At 48.6% G+C, this 22,445-nt stretch overlaps 1 pseudogene; it reads right to left on the bottom strand.

Moving 5' to 3' along the window:
• Positions 1-19,084: 19,084 nt before the first annotated feature.
• On the bottom strand, positions 19,085-22,208 carry LOC129648516 (40S ribosomal protein SA-like; annotated as a pseudogene).
• Between the last annotated feature and the right edge of the window lie 237 nt (positions 22,209-22,445).

Here is a 22,445-nt window from a genome sequence, read left to right as displayed (position 1 = left end):
AAATTTTAAGTCTCAGTTCTGGGAATTTATACCAAGTAATAGGTAAATATTTTGACTATTGGAATATGTACTCTAAAATGAGAAATCATCTTTACTCTCAGCATAAGGATTTGGTTAAACAAAGTATAGCAACTTTCACACCATGGAAATGTTTAAATTGGAAAGGAAATAAACCAAAATATGAAGCAAGATCATCTCTGATAGGTAGATTTTCTGAATTGTATACAGGTAAATTTAAATGTCTTCTTTCCCAGTTATCAATATTTTTCAAAGTTTGCTACAATAAAATATAGATTGCTTTGATAATAATGTGGAGGTGGTTTCATCACTAAGTTGTGTCTGACTCTTTGTGAACCCATGGACTGTAGCCCACTAGGCTCCTGTGTCCATGGATTTCCCAGGCAAGAATACTGGAGTGGGTTGCCATTTCCTTCTCCAGGGCATCGTCCTGACTCAGGGATGGAACCCATATCTCCTGCACTGCAGGCAGATTTATTACAGCTGAGCCTCCAGGGAAGCCCAAGAAATCTATAAAGTCACTTCAAAAGAAACATGAAAGCAATTGCCGAGGTGATCTGAGTAGAATGGGAAGTGGACCTCCTGTGGGTCTGAGACCCAGGGACAGGACGCATCTGCATTTGAATCGTGGTCACTCTCACTTGCTCTAATCTTGGCTGGGTTTCTAAAAGTACAAAAGTCTGAGTTTTGTCAGCGGCCTCAGAACCTTGTTTCCTCAACTCAAAGGGCTCAGAGTGGGCACAGAGAAAGGCTGCTTCTCACCAACTCCTCCAACCTTGTACAGTGAAAGTAGATTTTTAAAGTTGAGAATAGTAAGGTCTTTTTGAACCAAGGGGGATGCAGAAGTAGAAACAGGCCAGATGGATGGAAAGAATCCAAAGCAAGATCAGAATCCAGAGGCTGCTAAGCATGATTCCTCTGTGCTCAGTATCACAAGTCATTCCCTGGGGTCTGGGAGATCGCTAGCTACCCTCACAGATGTGAAGAACTGACTCACTGGAAAAGACCCTGATGCTGGGAAAGACTTAAAGCAGGAGAAGGGGACAACAGAGGATGAGATGGCTAGATGGCATCACCGACTCCACGGACATGAGTTTGAGTAAGCTCCCGGAGTTGGTGATGGACAGGGAGGCCTGGTGTCCGTGGGGTCACAGACAGTTGGACATGACTGCGTGACTGAACTGAACTGAGCTACCCTCATATAGGTGCCAATACATGTCTTATCTCATGTAATTTTCCACACAGCTCTATGATGCAATAGGATTGTCATTTCTACTCTAGAAGTAAAGAAACAGGTGATTAAAGACATTAGGTGTCCTGTCCAAAATCACACAAGTAGACAGGGGTAGTGATAGGATGTGGATGTTTGTGTGACTCAGAGCCAGCTCGTGTTCACCCCACTCACACAAGCACAGTTTACTTCAGGCTTGTGCACTGAGGATGATTGGCTTCTTACCTCAGCATTTGATAACATGTTGCTGTCACTTTCAGCTAGGTGTCAGAAGAGAAAGATGCAAAGCTAAGTTTACATGGGGCATGTTGTGATATAAGGTCATTTTTTCCCCCTGATTACTCTTTCCCTCCAGTGGGACCCCCCCCCACCCCGCCCAGTTCTGGATGCTCATCTTTGAGGGACGGTGCTCACCTGGTGGTCAAGATGCAGGTGCAAGGCCCCAGGAGGCCCTTGTGCATCACCCTCTCTCAGCTCAGCTGTCTCCAGAGCATCTCCAGATCTAAGTAAGATCACGAGCACACACCCTCCCAGCTGTTTCCCTGAGGCTCCTCTGCCTCCAGTCCCTTTCTGCCCCCAGGGAAGGCCTTTCATATCAACCCACATCTTTCCTTCCCTCTTTCTCAGCAGAGTGGCTTCTGAATTGCTTTTCCTAGGATACATATTATCAAATTACCTTTCCTCATTCTAACTTCCTGATACAAAGAAATTCTTCTACCAGTAGGGGGGCCATGTATCTTTGAAAAATATACATTTTTTAAAGAAAACATTTTAAATTTTAAAGAAATTCTTCCTACCAGTAAGGACCCATGTATCTTTTAAAAAGATATATTTCCCTACCTGTATTCATTTCTTACTGCTGGTATAACAAATGGGCACAAGTTCACTTTCTCATCCGTCTGGAGAAGTCCAGTGTGGATCTCGCTGTGCGGACATGGAGGTGTCCGCAGGGCTGTGTTCCTTCTGGAGGATCTGGGGGTGTATATTCTAGGGGTCGCCGCACTGCTCGCTTGTGGGCCCAGCTGCCACTGCAGCCCCGCTGTGGCTCATGTCCTCATGTCTCCTTCACCAGCTGTGACTCTCCTGACTCCCTCTCTGACTTCTGAGGACCCTTTGGACTACATTGCACCCTCACCAGTAACCCAGAGGGCCTCTGGGTGTAGATCCTTTCTTTAACCACATACACACAAGTCCTTTCTGCCATGTGAGTTAACAGTCACAGGTTCTGGGGATTCGGACCCGGACGTCTTTTGGGGGCGGGAAAGTGTTGATCACACTACTGTTTCTGCACAACTTGAGAGAAAATTACTTTAAACAATTGCGAAGTACCTTCACAATAGCTCAGAGTATAAGCACCTACTAAAATATGATATACAGCTAATAAAACAATTGGGTCATAATGTGGGTCACAATAAACAGGCCTAGAAGAATGGTTTCCTAATTTTTCACCAGCGAGAAACAACGATCAGATTGTATTTGGGTGACACCTGTCGGGGTCGTTTCCTGAAGCCTGAGGTCGGGGAGGGTGGGTGAGGTCTGCACAGACAGGGCTGAGTCGGGAGAGGTCCCGGTGAACACAGGCACAGAACCCAAGGGACAGCTGGACCTCTGCAGGGTTCAGGCAGGAGGAGCCCCAGACATTAGGGTGGGAGCTTGGTGGGCAGGAGGTGGCTGCGGGTGTGGGGGTCCCTGAGTCGCCGCGTCTTCTCACCACCTATTTGTGCAAGTGCCCCACCCTCTTTAACTCCTAGTTACCCCGTGATGTCCTGATCTACAGCGTCCATTCAACACAAAAGCACAACGTGGTAACAGCAGCGTGGCAGGACTGCAGAGGGCGGTTCGGACCGCTGAGATCAAGAAGCACTTGAGAAACAGCACCGCTGCTGAGCCGGGAGTCCAGGGAGACTCCTTCCGCCCCGCCCCGCCCCGTCAGTGATCCCAGCCCAGGAGCTTCCCGCTCAGGTCCTCTGTTGGAGAGGGGCCCTGGCGCCCGCACGTCTCAGCCCTGGGCCCCGCGACCGAGCTCGAGTGTGCTGCACGCGCCCCTTCTCCCGGTCCTCCTCTCCCGGTTCCCGCAGCGTCTGGAGGCCCAGGGTCGGGACCGGGAAGAGAGCGGGCGGGGACGCGAGGCCCTGTAGGTGGCCGCGTGCGGGGAGCGGGTGCAGTTTCTCCCCGCGGGGCCGAGCCCTGTCGGTCGGAAGCTCTTAGCCCGGCGGAGGGGCCGCTGTGCCGCCGGCGGGATCCCCGGGTCCTCCGCATCTCTGGCTCGCGGGGTATCGGAACCGTCTCCGGGGCCCGGAGACCGCCCCGCTCTCTCCTCACCGCCTCACGGCTACTCGAGGAGCATCCAGCTGCCGGGTTCCAGCGGCGGCCAGGGGCCCGGAGAACCTGCGGGGACGGGACCCCAGATCCGCCCTGCGCCAATCCCTCCGTGCGCGTCGCCTGCCCCGCGGGCGCGGCTTCCCGGAGCGGCCGGCCGAGCGGCAGCCCCAGCTGGGGAGATGCGGCCGCTGGAGGCGCCGTCGGACGGGGACACGGGGCCGCCTCGGCTTCTGGCTCCGCCGGCCGCCCCGTCTGCAGCCCGAGGGCCGGGGGACACGAAGCGAGGCGGCTTCGCCATCTGCCCGCGGAGCGCAGGGGCGGCCCCGAAACTAGGACTTGAGGTCAACTGCACGCGCGCCGCTTCTTTGATCCATGTCTCTGGTGTGAAGGAACCCAGATTTCCCACCCAGGGCGGAAGAAAGGTTCTTTATAAATGTTTTGTAGAAGGTGTTCTTTCTCTGGTCCAAATAAGCCTGTTGGTGATTTGAAACGCCACCATCACCCGCACTGTTGGCAGTGAGCCTGAAGGGCAGGTCTGAGCTCGACCCCCTGTGGTTGCGTGGAGCACAGAAGACTGCCCGCCTGGGCTGGTCATCAGCCGTCAGAGAGTCAGACTCTCAGGGCTGGACTCCAGCTCCAGGGCTGAGGCTGGAAAGGCGGCTTCTGTCCCTCTGGGAGCCTCAGCAGGTACTGACGACTTGATGGGTGAGGAACTGTGCTCAGCAAGTAACTGCTGCTCAAAACTCGATGGGCGCCAGCGCGCAGCAGGAAAGAGGGTACCGTACAGGACAGCTTCACTCCTGGCTGGAGGCTGGGGACGCACAGATGAGGTTGTTGGAGCAAAAATAGAAATGAAGTGTTTCCTCTCCTGAGAACAAGGAAAGTAAACAGCGAAGACTAGAGAAGAAACATGACCGGTCGTCAGAGTTATTCCCTCCTAGTTTTACTTGAAGTGTTACTAACCTGTAGTGTCTGTAACCAGAAGTCCCCTAATTCTACGTAATCTTCATCCTGTACCGCATTTTTGCTCTCCCTGCACCCTCTTGTAGCAAGTCACCCCTTAGGGCTGTTTGCATTTCGGAAGGAAGGTGGCAGGCTGAGGGAACCAGGAGACCCCGGCTGTATACAGGGTCCCCCAGTTGGGGACAGGGCACTGTTCTTGGGGTGCTAGCCTGCTGTGGGCTCCCCTCGGCCAGCTGAGGAGTAAAGCCGTCTACTTCCTCCAAAATTCTGTCTCCGTATTTTTCAATTGGGCATTGGTGGGCAGAGAAAGGCGAGATTTGGGCAGTAACAAGGCAGCCACGCATGAGCTGGAGGTGCGGGGTGGGGGAGCATCTGGGCGGGGGTGGGTAGGACTTGAACTCCTCACACCTCAGGCAGCTTTTTGGTAATTTGGGTTTTGTTTTTTGAGTATAGGTTTCATAGTTACAGCACATAGCTCAACCCCTCTGTTTTGGAATGGTGGTCCCTACAGGTGGGAGAGTCCACTGTAAATGGATAGAATAGGCCATTGCATCTTACGTCCCATGGACCAAATTCCACTCCCAGATTGTGCTGGTAGGGCCTGAAAGCTAAAAATGGTTTTTATATATTTAAATGGTTGACAATAATTCTTAAAGATAATATTTGCAGCAAGAAAATTATATTCATTATACTCATATTCATCCAGATTTCCTTGTCTATAAGTAGTGTTTTCGTGAAACAGGCTCTTTCATGTACTTTTTATTTGTGGTGCTTCTTGGATACAATGACTGAACTGAGTGGATGCAACAGATGTCATATGGCAAAGCTAAAATACTTACTCTCTGGATCTTTATAGAAGTTTGCCCACCTCCACTGTAGAAATATGGTAGGCTTTTTGTTTGTTTGTAACACATATGCTGAGAGCTATACTTTAGAAACGTTGTGAATTTTGTTCACATTACACAGTAATGTGAATTTAATTCACATTACATTGTGAATTTTGTTCTTTGAAACAAACCTCCTGTAGGGAGATGTAAAACTGGTTACACTGCTCTCAGTAATCTCAGCCAGAGTGAACACTGAGCCTGTGTACTCAGTTGCTACTCAGTTGCTAAGTTGTGTCTCTTTGTGACCCCATGGACTGTAGCCCTGCAGGCTCTTCTGTCTTGGGGATTCTCCTGCCAAGAATACTGGAGTGGGTTGCCATGCCCTCCTCCAGGAGATCTTCCCAACCCATGGATCGAACCCGGTTCTCCCTCATTGCAGGTGGATTCTTTACCATCTGAGCCACCAGGAGAACCTCTCAGGAGAATGGTCAATCTGAATCGAGTTCTCAGAGTGATGTTTACTCTACTTTCTGTCTCAAATGTCACCCCTTAATTGAATCTCCTACCCTTTTCTGCCTTGATTTGTCAAATTTCCATCTCTGCCTGCCTCCTGCCCCCAAAGGGTCTCTCTGCATTCCCTCCAACCTATCCTTCCTACAGCAGAAAATGTAACTAAAAAAATAGAAACCCAAATCCTCCTTAAAAAATTCAGTAGTTTCTCACCACCACCTGGCCCAAGATTCCAGGACCTTCCATGAGTGACCCCTGTGTTTCTCCTCACTCTAATCTCCCTGCCACCCTGGACTTCTTTTAGTGCCTGGCACCATACGTTTCCCCCTGAGTCTTGGCTTTATATACGCTGTTCCTCCTTCCTGGGGAGCTCTTCTCCCTACCCCTTGTTCCACCGGCTCCCCATCATTTCATCTTCATGTTCAATACTCCTTGTTCAGGGGACTCTTCGCTAACCCTTCCATCAGCTCCTAGAGCACCTGCATTCACCCTCTGTAACATTCATCAGATTGCCAGTTCTTATGTAATCTCCTGCTAGACTGAAAACTCTTTGAGAGCAGGGCTGTGTCTTGCTCATGGTTCTTTCCTGGCTCCTGACACGAGTTGATTCTCAGTCACTGTTGAATGGATGATTGAAGGATGAGAGACAGGGGTGTGCTGGGACGGGCCTGGCTCTGCGATGATCTTGAGATGCCACACATCTTCAGAGGATTTGGAAACTGGACTAGGTAATTGCTAACATCCATCAGCTCTGACATGTATTAATTTTTAGGCTTACCCCCAGCATGTTCTATTTGCTCCTAGATATTTGGTTGAACATTTGTTGTACTGAACTTGAGATTCAAGATTAGGCTGTGGATAAAAGAGTTAAAAGTGACAGCTGCTTGGCACACACATAAAATAATCTGCATAAGTTCTGTGATCTTTCTCCAGTTACACAGTTCAGAGGATAGTCACCAAATCACATTGTCATGCACTTGGCCATAGTTTCCTGGGTACTAAAGCACTGTAGCCAAAGAACCAAGTGTTATCTCTGAAGGTCTAGGAACTAGCTATGCTTGGACAATGGAGAAATTAACTTATGTAAGTCTTTATCTTCCAGTAAATACTGACACTGGAAAGTGATTGATGATCAGCTGGCTTTAATTCCCTCAGCCCAGGTCCCTCTGGGGGGACTAATCAAGCAGGTTGAAACTTGTACTCTAGAAACACAAGGGGTCCTCCCCATGGGAATTTCACTTTATTCAAAGCTTTCAATGATCTCTGAAATGGGAACTATACAGGGCAAAACTCTGCCAGCCATACGTGCAATTAAAATTTGAGAAATGGTTAAGATCTTTGTTTGCGGCTTTTTATATGAGTGAATTCTCATTCCTATCTGTCCATAGATTCCAAGAGCATAATTAATGTCCCCTGAGTTACAGAGGTCAGTTCTGCATCATCTAGGATTAGGGCAGGTTCAAACCCACTCCTGTAGTTTAATTAATGTAAAAGCAACCTTCTGTAAAGGCCTATAGAACATGTGAAGTTTTCATGGTTTGCTGACTCTGTGACTAAAATCTGGGGGAAAGTCTCCTAGGGAGTTGTTTTCCTGCCAGATGTTTGACATTTCAAAGGGAGCGATTCAGGCCTGGACTTGTGTTTCCAAACAGCAGTTGCTCTAATTAATGAAGCATTTATCAAAGGTGATGTCCATTATCACGGTTGTTGGAAACAGAGTGATTACTGAATGACCACACACTTTACTTATGTGGAGTGGAAGGGCCCCAGAGCCGCACAGCAGGGCTGGGAGAATCTGCCCCATGACAGGTGGTGCGAGGAGGTCACATTCCCATCTTAACGAGTTTACCATCCACTGAATGATCATTCTCACACAGCAGCCCAAGACTCCACATGGAATGTTGAGAGGGTAGCAGATCCAGGACCTACTAAGACCTGCACTAGTCCTACAGGTGCACAGAAAAAGGGTGAGCTCACTTACATGTGGCATCTTAAAAAATAAATAAATAAAATAAAAAGCAAAGCACCAAGGTCCTCAATCCAGGGCACAGATTGGTGGTTGTAGAAGGTGGGCTGTGGGGGTGTGTGAAGTAGGTGAAGGTGGTCAAAAGGTACAAACTTCCAATTACAGAAAAGTCACTCATGGGATCATCATGTGTAGCATGGCAACTATAGCTAATAATACTATTTTTTTAAATTATTTTGTATATTTGAAAGTTGTTAAAAGAGTGATCTAAAAAGTCCTCATCACACACGCACAAAAGATGTTACCATGTGAGATGATGGACGTGCGATGGACTCATCATGGTGATGATTTTACAGTACATACAAATATTGAGTCATTAGGTTGCTCACTCAAAATGAATATGAAGGGATATGTCAACTATGCCTCAGTTAAAAAAAAGAAAATGGTGGAAGGACGATATGCGCTCTCACAATTGCTGAGAAAGATGAAGCACTGAGCTTTGCCTCAGGGTCTGCAGTCTCCCCTTCCCCTCAGTGATATAAAGAATACTTACGGCCTTGGACGCAGTGATGGGATATTCCTGGGGTTCCGCATTTCTCACAAGCTCCCAGGAAATGCCAATTCCTGCAGATCCCTGGCTGCACTTTGAGTAGCAAGGCGCTAAAGCTCCTGAGGGTGAAGATTAGCTGGGCTGGTTTCTAAGGGATCCAGTTACACTTATGAGTACAGCACAGGGGCTTTTTTGGCCTCCATTCCTGACAGTGTGAAATAGCTGCGGGGTGAGCCGAGGTGGTGTTTCCCTTGCAGAGAAGAGGAAAATGGCAACTTTCATCAGACTGGAAATGATGCTGTTTCATGTTCATATACCGATCTCCTCAGACAAATGGGGCCCACCAGCAAAGACCTTCAGAAATAAAGGCCAAAAGACCATGATGACTTTTAAAGTATTATTTTGGAGTGCTATCCACAATGAATAAACTAGATTAAAGGAAATGATTTTATGTCACAGCTCAAGTGGTTCACTTGCCTAGGAGCTTTTTTTTTTTTTTTTTTTTTTTTTAAGTTTTATCTTGAACCCTTCTTGGAAGTGTCTACAATTACATGAGGGCTTGACGGAGTGTGTCACTGCTTGTCCAAAGCTCTGGTGGCAAATAAAATATACAATGACAGGAAGGATCCTTTACTACACTTGTTAAAATATGGAAGGGACCTCCTTGGGAAGCTATACATTCTTGGTCGCCGCAAGGAGTAGAAAGTGAGCTGCAGAAGACGCAGCTGGGCCACATGAGAGGAGCCGGCCGAGCTCCCGGCCCTCTCAGCCCCTCTGATAAAGGCTCTGTGTGACCCCCAGACCCTCAGCCACGCCTCCCGAGGGTCACAGACCCTGATAGGCCTGGTGTGGGTCCCGGTCTCTCCTCTGACCTGAGGGAGGAAGCGGTGGGCTCAGGAGAGACCCTGGGCGTGGAGTGAGGGCCCCAGCACGAGCTGCGCCGCGCGCCGAGGGACACCATCTACGCGCTCCGCTGGTGTCGACTTCCACGTGTGTAAGACGAGTGGCCTGGCTGCTCTTGGGTGTTTCTTGATTCTTCAACAGTCCTTGGGCCTCAGGAAAATTGGCAGAAGTCAGAAATGTGTAATCTCAGGCATCCCTGCTGACTCAGTGGTAAAGAATCTGCCTGCCAACGCAAGACACAGGTTCGATCCAGAAAGATCCCACACGCCGTGGAGCAGCTAAGTCCGGGCACCACGACTATTGCTCCTGTAAAGCCCGGAGCCACAACCCCTGATGCCCGTGCCTCCCAGAGTCTGTCTCTGCAACAAGAGGGCGGGGGGCTTTCTTGGCGTGAAAGCTGCTCCCCCACAACACGGACAGTGCCTGAGATGAGACCCAGATGGCCCTGCAAGCCTGACGGGGGAGCCACAGCCTTCAGTCACCATGCAGGTGAGCAGTGAGCACCTCCAGTCCTGAGAGACTCGTGGAGAGTCGTGGGGCCTGGATTCCTGTCCTCAGGAAGCCCTGGGCCTTAGAGGGGCGTCAGAAAAGACATAAGTGCCCCACCATGTGGCACGTGCTCACCGAGAAAAGGCACACAGGATCAGAAGAAAGACAAGGAGTTAGGACACAGCCCAAGAGAGTCAGGAAAATCAGCAGAGCAGACGATTTTCAAGCCAAGGCCTCGGAGGAATGCAGTTCAGCAGCCAGGAATCCAGAGCCAGGGGCCCATAGTAGGTGCAACAGAGAGCAGGTTCCCCCAGAAAGGCAGCTGTGAAGGCAGAGCGTTCATCTCAACTCCTGCATGATGTCAAAGGCGGTGTGGACTGCAGGGTGGATGCAACGGGTGAGAGCTGGCAGAGGAAGCGGGCAGGGGAGAGAGAGTGAAAGGCATTTAGTGCCTGGCCTGGGATGCCACTATCCTTCCTGGGAAGTGGGAGCCACTCAGATGCTGTGAGTAGAGAACGCACAGGTTCAGAACTGCAGTTAAAGCAGATCAGTTATCACAGGGAGAAAGCGAACAGGAGGGTGGAGAGGCTGCAGTCAGAGGGTGGTCAGGAGCCCAGCAAGAGCTCCTGCTGAGAGGAGCCCAGACTGAACTCAGGAGGCAGAGCTGGAGGGAGGAAGCCTGTCAGAGCAGGGGGAGGAGGAGGAGAGGGGAGGGTAGGAACATGGAGAGCAGCTCCTGCAGAGGCTGAGGATCCTCATTGTTTGGTGATGAAGCGAAGCTCAGAGAAGTCAGTCCCTGAAGGAGGAAACCTGAATCCTCATCCCTGTCCAGATGTTTGTTTGCCTACAGACATTAGAAGAGTGAGAACCAACCAAAACTCAGGATAAGATGTGTTTCTTGTGTGAATTCTTTAAAAAAAGCAATCCTTTATCAATCACAATTTTTAAGTTGGAATCTAATTCCCATATCATAAAATTTATTCTGTAAAATGTGCAACTCACTGGAGTGGATTGCCATTTCCTTCTCCAAATGATTCATCATATGTGTGCTAAGCTGTGCATCTATCACCGCTATCTAAATCAGAGCACTTCATCTCCTCACAGAGAAAGCCACTACCCACTAAACAGGCACTTCCCCTTCCACCTTTCCCCAGCTTTTGGCAATTGTCTGTGTGCTTTTTGACCCTAATGATTTGCCTATTCTGCATATTTAAAGTACACGGATTTGTACAACTGTGGCCACGTATGCTGGTTTCTTACACGTGGTGCTATGTCTTTGAGAATCATCTATGGTTTAGCACATGATTCATTCCTCTGTTTGACTTGAGAATTTTCCTTTCTAGGCCATTATAATTCACACACACACACACACCCGAGTTCTTTTCTTTTTAATTGTGAAAAATTCACAGAATATAAAATTACCATTGTCACTCCGTCCACATCACTAGGAACCGTCTTTGTGCAGGGAGCCTATTTGCCTCACTGACCCTGAGCCACCAGTGAGCACAGAGAAACCAGCCCAGCCACTACACACCTTCTCGGGACCCTCTGTGCCACCCACCCGACCAGGACTCCAAGTGGGCCTCCCCACGGTGGCCCAAGAAGAGAACTACATGGCAGGGGGCAGAGGTGGTGAAGGAGAGAGACCAGGAGAGAGGAGAGCAGAGGCGGGTGGAGGAGCCGCCCACACTGAGCTGCTGTCTCAGTCGCTTACCTGCCAGACAAGCCCTGCTTAACTGCTGGGATAACAAACGGTCAGATGGCTGAGGGAGGTGTGACCACGGATGTCAGCAGCTTCAGCCAGACACCTGACAGTCTGCAGTGCAAACCCACCAGTCCCAGCTTCACTCCCTGGGCCAGCTTCTGAGCCCCAGAGCCCCAGCCTCATGTGGGGGGCTATCCTAGCAGCCCCATCCTCCAAAGCTCCACATCCCAGCTCTCAGGAGAGTCTTCTGAGCTCCCAGGAGATCGTGTTCACTCAGGGTGTATGACAAGTGGCATTAGGCTGGGACCAGTTGGAAGTGGCCAGAGTGAAATCCAGTTTCTCTGTATCTCTTCTGCCCCGGAAGCGCCCACTCTCTCCTACTCGCTCATGCCTGTTTTGTCCAGGTGTTCCCTGAACACAGCCAGGCTGCAGCGAGGGGTTTCAGGGCACAGAAAGAGCTGCAGAGTCTCACGGTGAGCAGGGCTGGCCACCAACTCACGCCCGACTCTGGGAGAGCATCACTGTGGGTCAGAAACTGACCCTCTGAAGGCACAGGTGACTGCTCCTGGATCACACAGGGGCCCCAGAACTTAGGTTTGTCTTGTGACCTCTACAGCTGGCTCTAAAGGACAGAACATCAGCAAGGAGACATCTGGACCCCAGTAATCACAGTCACGTTGGTTAAATACAAAGGGGGTGGGGCGGGGCAGTGAGGACAGGGATGGGGGCCACCTGCCTCTGCTGTTTCACACCCCCCTACCCCTGACCTTCTCCTCCTCAATATCCTACCCCCGTATTGGGCTTTCTTGGCCCAGACACAACAGAAGTGATCATTAAGTTACTCAGTATTCAGTGGAATAGCCACGAAGTGACTTCAAGTGTAAAAAGAAATAAAACTGAAAATAAAATCCACCCAGACTGTTAATGTTTTGGATGAGGTTAGTGTCAGAGAAGATCCCTGGGCTCCTGGTAAAGGTCCCCCTGAAACTCTGGCTCTGGAAGGAGGGAGAAAAGATGACCTTTGGTGAATGTGACCTAAGCCTGGTTTGTGTTTGACCAGCTCATTGATTTGATTATTGGTCATCTTCACATTTGCTGAGCCCCGTTCTGCATCTGTTCGAGGTCCTCACAGGGCTCACAAGCTGGAGAGCTCATCACACTGTGCTTAAAGACTTGAGGGGTCCTGGGTGAGGCAGGAAATGGTGCGGGCCGAGCATGGGATCAAGTAAGGCACCATGGACCCAGTGAGGTCTGAGCTGGGTCTCCAACGGTGAGTTCAGAAGGGTCTGGCTCCGAGCAGGACTCAAATACATGATAAATGACTGCTGCTGCTGCTGCTGCTGCTAAGTTGCTTCAGTCATGTCCGACTCTGTGTGACCCCATAGACGGCAGCCCACTAGGCCCCGCCGTCCCTGAGATTCTCCAGGCAAGAACACTGGAGTGTGTTGCCATTTCCTCCTCCAATGCATGAAAGTGAAAAGTGAAAAATGAAGTCGCTCAGTCGTGTCCGACTCTGAGCGGCCCCATGGACTGCAGCCTACCAGGCTCCTCCGTCCATGGGATTTTCCAGGCAAGAGTACTGGAGTGGGGTGTCATTGCCTTCTCCCTGATAAATGACTAAATGAATGAAAATGGAAATCTTCCCCAAAAAGAGCAAGACTGTCAAGTCTTCTGTAACTGAGTCCAAGCTTGTCCTGCTCACGTCACAACAGGCCAATAAATTGAGAGATGAGTTCTTGGGGCAAAGAACAGTGACTTTATTCAGAAACCCAGGACTCTTGTCCCAGGACCCATCTTGCCTGAGTTAGAATTCAGGCTTCTTTTATATTAATTCTCAAAAGTGGTGAGGGAGGAAAGTCAAATATTTCCTCATTCTGATCAGGCTTGAGAGGGCATGTGTTAATGTCTGCCTCCCTGCCATGATTCACAGGTGAGTCTGGGCAGGAAGTTTCCTGTGAGCCAAACAAAGTTATTATTTTAGCTTGGTGCTTATTACCTGGGATGCAGGGCTCCCAGAGATGGGACTTTATGTACAAGCTTATAGGCAACATTCCTTTAGTGGTTAACTCATAATCTATAGAATACAAAGGATCCTTCTCTATGACGCATTCAGGCCAAAGCTTGGAACTGCAGGGCACCCGGGGGCAGCGGGAGAGGTCCTGCATGGTGCCCACTTCACCAACCTCACAGCTGGCTTGCTGACTAAGCAGCCTGTGTCTTGATTCCTGGGGGGCACCTGTTTGCCCTCTTCTCTCGGACAGTGCTGGTTGTAAGGTATAGATTGGGCTGAGGCAGAAAAGGAGAGACCACCTCAACGGAAGTAGGTTACCTTTATTCAAGCAAGGAGGGGCGGCAGTCTGCCTAATGACCAGGCTGAGCCCGAGAGGGATCAGAGAGGCTTCATACTTAAAGGGAGGTTTGTGGAAGTGATAAGGGAAATGTTAGTCAGGCGGGATGTTTTGGGTATTCTTTAGTTGAGATGGCATTTGTAGCTGGGCAGAGGGTGATAAATCCTCTGGACAAGGGGTGATAAGTCGCAGGTAGATGCAACCAGCCTGGAGCATCAGGGTGGGACCTAAAGTTTGATTTTGTTTTCCCCAAAGTTAGATGATTCAGCAAGGGCCTTTGAGACTGCTCTTTCCTTTTCTAGGCCCAAAGCCTCTTTCACTCCTCAGAAGCAACACTCACCTGTGCCCCTCCCTGATCAGGCCCAAGCAAACCAGCTGCCCTCACCTGAAATGGTGTTAGTCTCTCAATCACGTCCTTATGACCCCATGGACTGTAGCCCACCAGGCTCCTTTGTCCATGGGATTTTCCAGGTAAGAATACTGGAGTCGGTTGTCATTTCCTTCTCCGGTGATCTTCTTGACTCAGAGATCAAACCCAGGTCTCCTACATTACAGGTGTATTCTTTACCATCTGAGCCACCAGGGACATGCATAAGAAACTGCTACTTCCCAAAACTAGGGTCAGAAGGCTGGGCATGTGGTTTAGGCTCTACAAGGCATTTCACATCCTCCTACTATCCCCTCTTTTCTCCCTAAGAAGCTCTTACATCTCAGGACATGTCTAACCAATACCCTCTTTTGGTGGGAGCTAGTGCTCAGCGGTTAATATTTTAAGCCCAGAGAGACACAGCCTGTGCTTTAGACCATGGCAAACCCTCCCAGCTAGCCCCAGTCCATCCAAATCTCTCCTGTTCCTCAGATCCCATGGCCAACAGGCAGTCCCTGAGTCTGTTCAGCAGACAAGCTCCCACAGTGTCCAGAGCTGAGGCTTCTCCCGCCCTCGTGTCCCCTCAGCCCTGCAGAATGAGCCTGCACTCCTGGGAATGGAGGGTCCTCTGTGCGCTTCTTCCGGGGCTGCTGCTGGGCCTTCTTCCTCCTTCAGCCAGAGCAGGGAGCTGGCTCGGGCAGGCCCGTGAGTAGGGGGAGGAGGGGATGAGCTGTCAGTCCCTCTGTCTCCTGCGGGCCGGGCCCTGCGGGAGGTGCTGGGGGCTGAGTGCGGGCTTGGCCTGCTCAGCGGTTAGGACTCAGGGCACATTCGGGGGAGGCTGAACCTACTGGGGAACGGTGACAATGTTGATGGTGACAAGCTGTTTCCATCTCTGTACGAGCTGGTCCAGTTCAGCAAATTCTCCCAAAACTAACACCCGGATATAAACCCTCTTCCTCTGGCAACAGGGGATAGGCTGAGTGTTTTCCAGGAAACTCCTTGCTAATCTCTGGGAAACATTCTGGCAGAGTCTCTGATGATGCAACAAATGTCCGCTTTAGTTTGGAATCAACAAGGATTCCCTGTTTGGCACATGGATGTCAATGCTATGTAGCAGCCTCGAAGGGAGGGGAGTTTGGGGGAGAAAGACGCATGTGTGTGTTTGGCTGAACTGTTCCCCTTGGTGTCACTTAAGACTGTCACAACACTGTTTGTTAATGGGCTACACCCCAAATACAAAGTAAAAGTTAAAAAAGACAACAACATGTGACCAAACACAAAAAGAAGACACAGGATGATTTGAACATTGGCTTCAAAAGTGCATTTTGATAATACAGAAAACTACAGTATTTTAAAATCCTAGTTTATGATTTAGAATCTATGATATTTAGGTGACTGATCAATTGTTTAATACAGGCACTGATAAAAATACAAGCTAAAGGCTCACCAGTTTTAATATCATAAATTTCACCCTACAGTCTAAAGCCAGGGCACATATGTCTATTTATCTGTCTCCCTCCCTCCAACTCCCTCTCTCTAGTTTTAAGATTTGTGTCACCAGTGAGCTCGCTCCAGCTCTCCTGCAACACACACCCTTCATTCTGTGGGAGAAGTGATAACACTCGTTTACACTAGTGTAAGTGAGGAGGTGACGCATGGTGACAGAAGGAAGGAGACTGGTGGGGGGCTCGGCCCGGCCTCGGCCTGGGGGCTTTGCCTGGACCCTCGCTCCCTCTCTCACTGCTGACCATACAGGGGCCTGGAGAAGCCTGTGAGGAGCCCTGGCCAAGAACCTTCATGCACGTCTCGCCATTTACATCGTGAGCATGGAGTTTGTGCAAAGATCTTCAAATTTCTGTTTTTTTCTGACTTCTTTAGTCTTCATTAGTCTTCTCACCAGGGGTGTCATTAACTAAATCAGCCTATATATTATTAATATTAACATATATCATGGATATATAAATATTATGTTAAAATAATAAAAGTACATAACATTTAATATTTATTTACATTATATATGCATACATTTACATAGTATTATGTTGTAGTAAATTAAATTAATAAATACAAATAAACTAGCATGGCGATATGAGTATATATTACTCCTCAGAGGCAGACCTTTGCCTTTTACGCAGTCAACTCTGCCTGCTGACCATATTTTGTTTTCCAGAAAAAAATGAAGACTGAGGCCAGAGTGAAAAGTGAGGGGAAGGCAGGCAGAGAAGACCCAAGCTGAAATTACAGGGGAGGCATAATTGAATCACTCAAGTGAAACAAGAAGTGTGTTCCTGAGACCAGCCTGAAGTGAGGGGAGTGGATGCGAACCCGCACCGCCGGCCAGTGGGCACCTTCTGGGGTGGGGTGAGCGGGAGGGAGCCTCCCCCGGGTGTCTCTCCGCCTGCTCCTCTGAGGACCCACTCGTCCTCCCCAGGCTCTGCTGCGACCTTTGTGCTTTGCCGCCAGGAGGCCCGTTTCCTGCCCTCCACTGTCCTCCTCCTACCGTCTCTCTTTCCTGGATTCTCTCGGCTGCCACCGGCCAGGCTGGAGACACAGGCATCACAAGACCTTCCTCGCAGCCCGTGAGCTGTCCTCGCCCCGCCCTCCTCCTTTAGCGCTGGGTTAACGGGGCGCCTGGTGTTCATTACTGAGACTTTCCTCGCTCGCAGTTTCCTCCATTCCTGATGGTGGGATGTGCAGGGCAACTAAAGACATTTCTGAATTTCCCTGAATGTGGATGCTAGATGAACCTAGTTTGCTTATAGCAGAATCGTGTTGTTCTAAAGAAAGATTTTTATATTCCTATTTAAAACCACTGGAAAACCCCCAAACAGGAAATGGTGACATCTCAAAGTCATACTGTTACATGACAAAAGCAAGTTGTAAAACAACACACATTATTTGTCTAACTGAACTAAAAATGAACATATATTATCTGTGTGTAAATAAATATATATTTGAAATGTTTTCTAAAAAGCTGGAGGAATATATATAAATGAACCACAGATAGTTTGATAAGGATGAAAGAGAAATTTTACTTTTACTCTAAATTACCAGTTTCTTTTTGGGTGTACTTTTAACTCAGGAGGAGCTTGAATGAGAGTGTATATTGTTTGCATTTAAATAAACACTACATATGATTGTACAGAACCAGCTTATCATAAAAACTGAACCAATGTATTTCAGAGTCAAACAAATGATAAGCTGCGTAGAAGAGAGTGAATATCTGCTGAAGCACTAGAGACAGAAAGAGCACACGAGCAGCACAAACAGTGAGATGCCGGCTGCAGGCTGCTGTGCCTCCAGTCACGGGCCACTCCCTGAACACCGGCTGGGTTTAAGGCAGCCTGGAGGTCAGTCACCTGTCCAAGGCAAGTCTGAATTTATGCCAGGCCCATAGTAAAGACATGTTTTAATTAGTAGCTCTCAGAGGTAGCAAAAGTACACTGTATTCTCTAAACTTATTTTGGCCCGTTCTATAATGGATTGTTCCATTAAAAGCAAAACACTCAAACCAACATTAAAAACCACCTTTTTGGTGTACCTGAAAGCTTTTGCCATTTTAGAGCTTTCTCTTTTTCTGTCATCTCTTAAACACATGTAAAATAAATACAGTCAAGTCCCCAGTGGGAGGGGCTACTCAGGGAGCTCTGGGCCTCAGTTGTTACTAGGAATAAAAGTGGCAAAGAGCAATTTTGCTCCAGAACTCTAAAGGTATGTTGGTGTGGGATAATCGGGACCCGTGGAAAGCATATGACAGCCTGATACTGTTTCTTACATCTGCCACAGCTCAGTGATTTTCAATATCTTACTTTCTGTAACCAAAGATTGAGAATGCTCAGGAGAGAGCATAAACATAACTACATAACTTGTTATAAATAGCATATAAGTAGAAAGTATAGTTAGATATGAGTCTAATTTACCTTAATATCCTAGTTCCTGTGGCCCTCAGTCCATAGGCTCAGACTACATTCCTCGGGCACCTCTACAGACTGAACAGTAGGTGGCGCTTTCAGTCTGTTTGGAAAACTGTTCATGGGCTTTGGCTTGTTTACTTGCTTTTTAACTGTTTTACCACCGTTGCACAGAAAACAAAGTAATTTGGTACATAAGTGTATGAAGTCCAGATCAATGTCATGGGAGCAATTCCAGAAGAACACAAAGCCATATAACTGGATCTGAAGGAAGCATTTACAAATATTCACAGAAAAGACTTAACCTCTCCATAGATCCAAACTGAAAACAGAAAGTAAAAGTTACTCAGTCGTGTCCGACTCTTTGGGATCCCTTAGGCTGTAGCCCACCAGGCTCCTCTGCCCATGGAATTCTCCAGGCAAGAACACTGGTGTGAGTTGCCATTCTCTTCTCTAGGGAACAGTCCCAACCCAAATTATCCAATAATAAAACGCTTTTAGGGTTTGTGTCACAAATGCTCTTTGTTACTTTGATTCCTGGTAATGACAGAATCTCAGGCCAACCTGGGACCCGCCCTAAAGTACTTTGTGTCCTGTAACCCTGGTCAGACACATAGAATTTAGTTCGGTTTTCTTGTTTGGAAACAATTTGACCTAGCTGCTCACAAGCGAAAAGCAAACTACTAGACCTTAAAATGTTCCAGTAGAGTACAGTCAAATGCTCTTGATTCTAGGAACTCCAAAGGATGTTTTTAAGCCTTGTCAGCCACCAGCTTCTCTTGATTCTGAAAGCTGGGTTTACTAGGGACTGGCAGCAGTGGAAGTGTGATGAAATCACTTCAGAGGTGTTGTGCTTCAAAGCACAGTATCTGTATAGACTAGGAACAAAGATAAAATATTCTGAAGGGGTGAATCCAGGGCATTTACTCTTATCTGAACAAAAGCTTGTGCACAGATGCATTTTATGCATCACTTCAGGGAGGGCACAGGCTCCCTGGGCTCTCCAAATCCCTCAGCTTAAGAGCTCCTGGCCTGGGAGTGAAAGAAAGCAAAGGCCGCCCTTCCATCTTCCCCATTCCGACCTCTGGTCCCACGAGAGGGACAGTGGACACTCTGCGCGCTGTCCCAGCCACACGGCTGTCAGAGGAGTTACAGGAGCAGACCTGCCCAATGGCGCCGCTGCTTCCCGCCTGCTGCCGGGCGCTGTGAGAAGACCCCAAGGAGATCTAGGAAAAGCAAAGGGGAGTCCAACTCAGCAGAGCAGCCCCGAAGCACAGGGAGTTAAAGAAACAGGAAGCACGAGTCAGGTTAAGGAAGGACTGCTTTCTGAGGGCTGCGCTGATAAGGGGTGTGGCTGAAGCATCCGGCTCCCTGCCCACGAGGCTTTGCCTCTGCAGGCACTTCCAGTTTGCCTCACCGTGAGAGGCGCCTGCTTGTCAGAAGGCAGATCTTTTCTACCATCAATAAACTGTCTTTTCCCCGCTGTCAGCCCTGTAATCTGGCACTATATGCGCCTTGCTCCATTGGCTGCTAACACTTCTGTAAAAAGAGATCTAACTGTCAAGAGTTCAAAATTCCAGGGGTCTGTGGAGTCCCACCACCAATTCACGCCCCAGAGCTGTGTCTGAATCAAGTAAAACGCTCATTACAGGCTTAGGATTGAAGATACTAAAGTGAGAACCTGAATGAATTTAGAACTTTTGGAACGTCTGATTTTAAAAGTATTTGTTTATCTTTAAAGTCCAATAAGAAAAATTTACTCTTGCTTGTCTTGTCTGAGGAATAAACATGGAAAGATACTTACTGAAAAAAAAAAGCTACAAAATCTAAGGCTTTTAAGAAGGGAATTAAAAGAGAATGGGTCTCATGAAGAGTAACTCCTTTCAGACGGAGAAGCTGAGAGGAGAAAGAAATTGATTTAAGAAAAGATCTTAATATTAGAGCTGAGGCCATCTGCCATTTAGTCAAATTTGGTTTTCTGCATGCAGGGTCACCTTATACAGACTCGTATAGACACACAATACAGCTACCATCTCCACTGATACACAGAGGGGTGCCCTGGCCACCACTTCAGACCGCCTTGTGGGCTCTCAGGATGCTCAGGACTCTGTCCTGTGTGTCCCTGGGAAGTGATTCCCAGGAGGTCCAGCCACTGAGCCAAGTTCCACTGTTTTCAAACAGCCCTTTAAATCCCTGAGGCCAGCGCCCCTCTCTCACCACATAAAATGTCCCCTCCATGTCACTGCTCCTCATCAACATGGCTGCTGCTTTTATAATCAGTCTTAAGATATGGTCACCTGATTCTATTACTTGTTATTATGCTGAATTCAATCAAGTGTTTTATATCTTACTAGCATATTAATATTCAGATTCAGAGAAATAATTCAAGTATGAAGTCAATTGATTATCCTCCTATCTATATGAAGCATATAAATATAATCTCTGGGAGTTGGTGAAGGACAGGGAAGCCTGGTGTGCTGCAGTCCATGGGGTCTCAAAGAGTTGGACATGACCGAGTGACTAAACAATGATAAAACAGTATCTCAATTGATAATGAACGTACAGTGCATAGGGGAAAGTGGGAGAAAAGTATTTTAAAACTTGGATCAAGCTTAGCTAATAAAATTAGCAGTTGCAAATGTTGTTTGGGGGAAGAACATAATGAATTATGAATTAGGAAATTTTCCTCTTATGTGAAAAGAAAACAGCAAAAGTCACAGAACATCCTCATGAGTAGACATATTTATTTATTTAGAAACTGCTTATTTTCTGTCAACCAATTTCCATTTTAAGAGTTTGTGGGGTTTCCATAATGCCTCATGGTAAAGAATCCTGCCAATGCAGGAGACATGAGTTCAATCCCTGGTCCAGGAAGAACCCACGTGCCTCAGAGGAACTAAGACCATGAACCACAACCATCGAGCCTGTGCTCCACAGCCTGGGGGCCATAGCTCCTGAGCCCATGCTCTGCCACCACCGAAGCCTGGGGGCCCTGGGGCCTATGCTCCATAACAAGGGAAGCCGCTGCAACGAGAAGGCCAGGCACCACAAGCAGAGAGTGCGCCCCGCTCACCGCAACCAGAGCACACCTGTGCAGCAGCAAGGACCCAGCACGGCCCCCACCCAAGAAAAGAGCCTGTGAAAGAACAGCTGAAGCCCACGCAGTGCTGTGCCTACCCGTCCAGTGGCCTGAGCAGTGGGCGCTGCAGGCCAGCCTTCAGGGGAACTGCTGAGTAGGCAGCGAGCTCGCCTGCCCGCCTGTGGACTAGGCCAGCACCTCAGATCCAGTAGCGTTGCACTCAGCTGCTGAAGTGACCCATTCACGGTGAAGTCCTCCTTGGTCAGAGCTTGCTCAGCTGCCACCTGCTCTTCCCTTTTAACCTTTTCAGAATCTGCAGACGTGGGGATCAGGCACGACCTCCCAAGAGTGTTCACAGGAAGCAGTGCCGCGCACGGGTAGAACTTCCCTGGTGAGCATCCGCCAAGTCAGACCCACCGACTGAGCTCCCTGGTTGTGGGGAATGGGTCGTCTCCAGAGTGCAGAGGAGAGTCCGTGTCACACAGACTAATGGTAAGAAGTTCACATACATATCTCTGGGAGAGGCTGGCGGTCAGCTCAGGGATCGTAACTGCCAGGAGTCTTGGCTCCTGGAAGCTGCCTGGGTCTGGTTAGTGGAGGCTCCAGGAGCAAAGCGGCCGACCAGAGGAGCGGCGGCAGCAAACTGCAGCTCAGCTCGCTGGTGAGGGTTCCTGGAGGACGCAGCAGGGATAGCAGCTGGGTTTTCAGTGGCAACGATGGCATGAGCTGCCTACAGAAGCTTCTCCCAGGTTCTCTTCGGATTCCTAGTGTAGACGCTGTCACTTTTCCTTCTGTAGATGTACTGCTCCGTTGGGAAGTAGAGGTTGGTGCTGCCTAAGTGGGCCCCTGCTGCAAGGAACGTGATGACATCGTCCTCCATTTGCTGGACATCAAGGACCGAGGATAGTGTAAAAGATTCACTTTACGTTATGACAAGAATCCAGACAGTGCTGTATGGACCACTGTCTGGGTAGCGTGGGAAAAGCCTAAGAAGATATTTTAGAGAAGCCAGCTAATCTTTCTGATAAAACAAACTTGACTTTCATTCAGTTTGTAGAAATAACGCTGTGAGTTCTATTCTTTAGAGGTTTAAAATTTTGTTGTAATGTCTTGGCATTTCTGATAAACTTACAATACATGTACAAGGTTCAAGAACCTAAAAATATAAAATACTTCATATTCCATTGTTCTTCGTACCCCCTCCTTTCTTGTTAAGGCCCTGCTGCTTCCACAGTCAGCCACGTGTTTTGTTTCTC

The sequence above is a fragment of the Bubalus kerabau genome, chromosome 4, assembly GCF_029407905.1.
Source record: "Bubalus kerabau isolate K-KA32 ecotype Philippines breed swamp buffalo chromosome 4, PCC_UOA_SB_1v2, whole genome shotgun sequence".
NCBI classification, from domain to species: Eukaryota; Metazoa; Chordata; class Mammalia; order Artiodactyla; family Bovidae; genus Bubalus; species Bubalus kerabau.
Note: the sequence above shows the minus strand (reverse complement) of the source record. Positions and strands in the feature narration are given on the sequence as shown.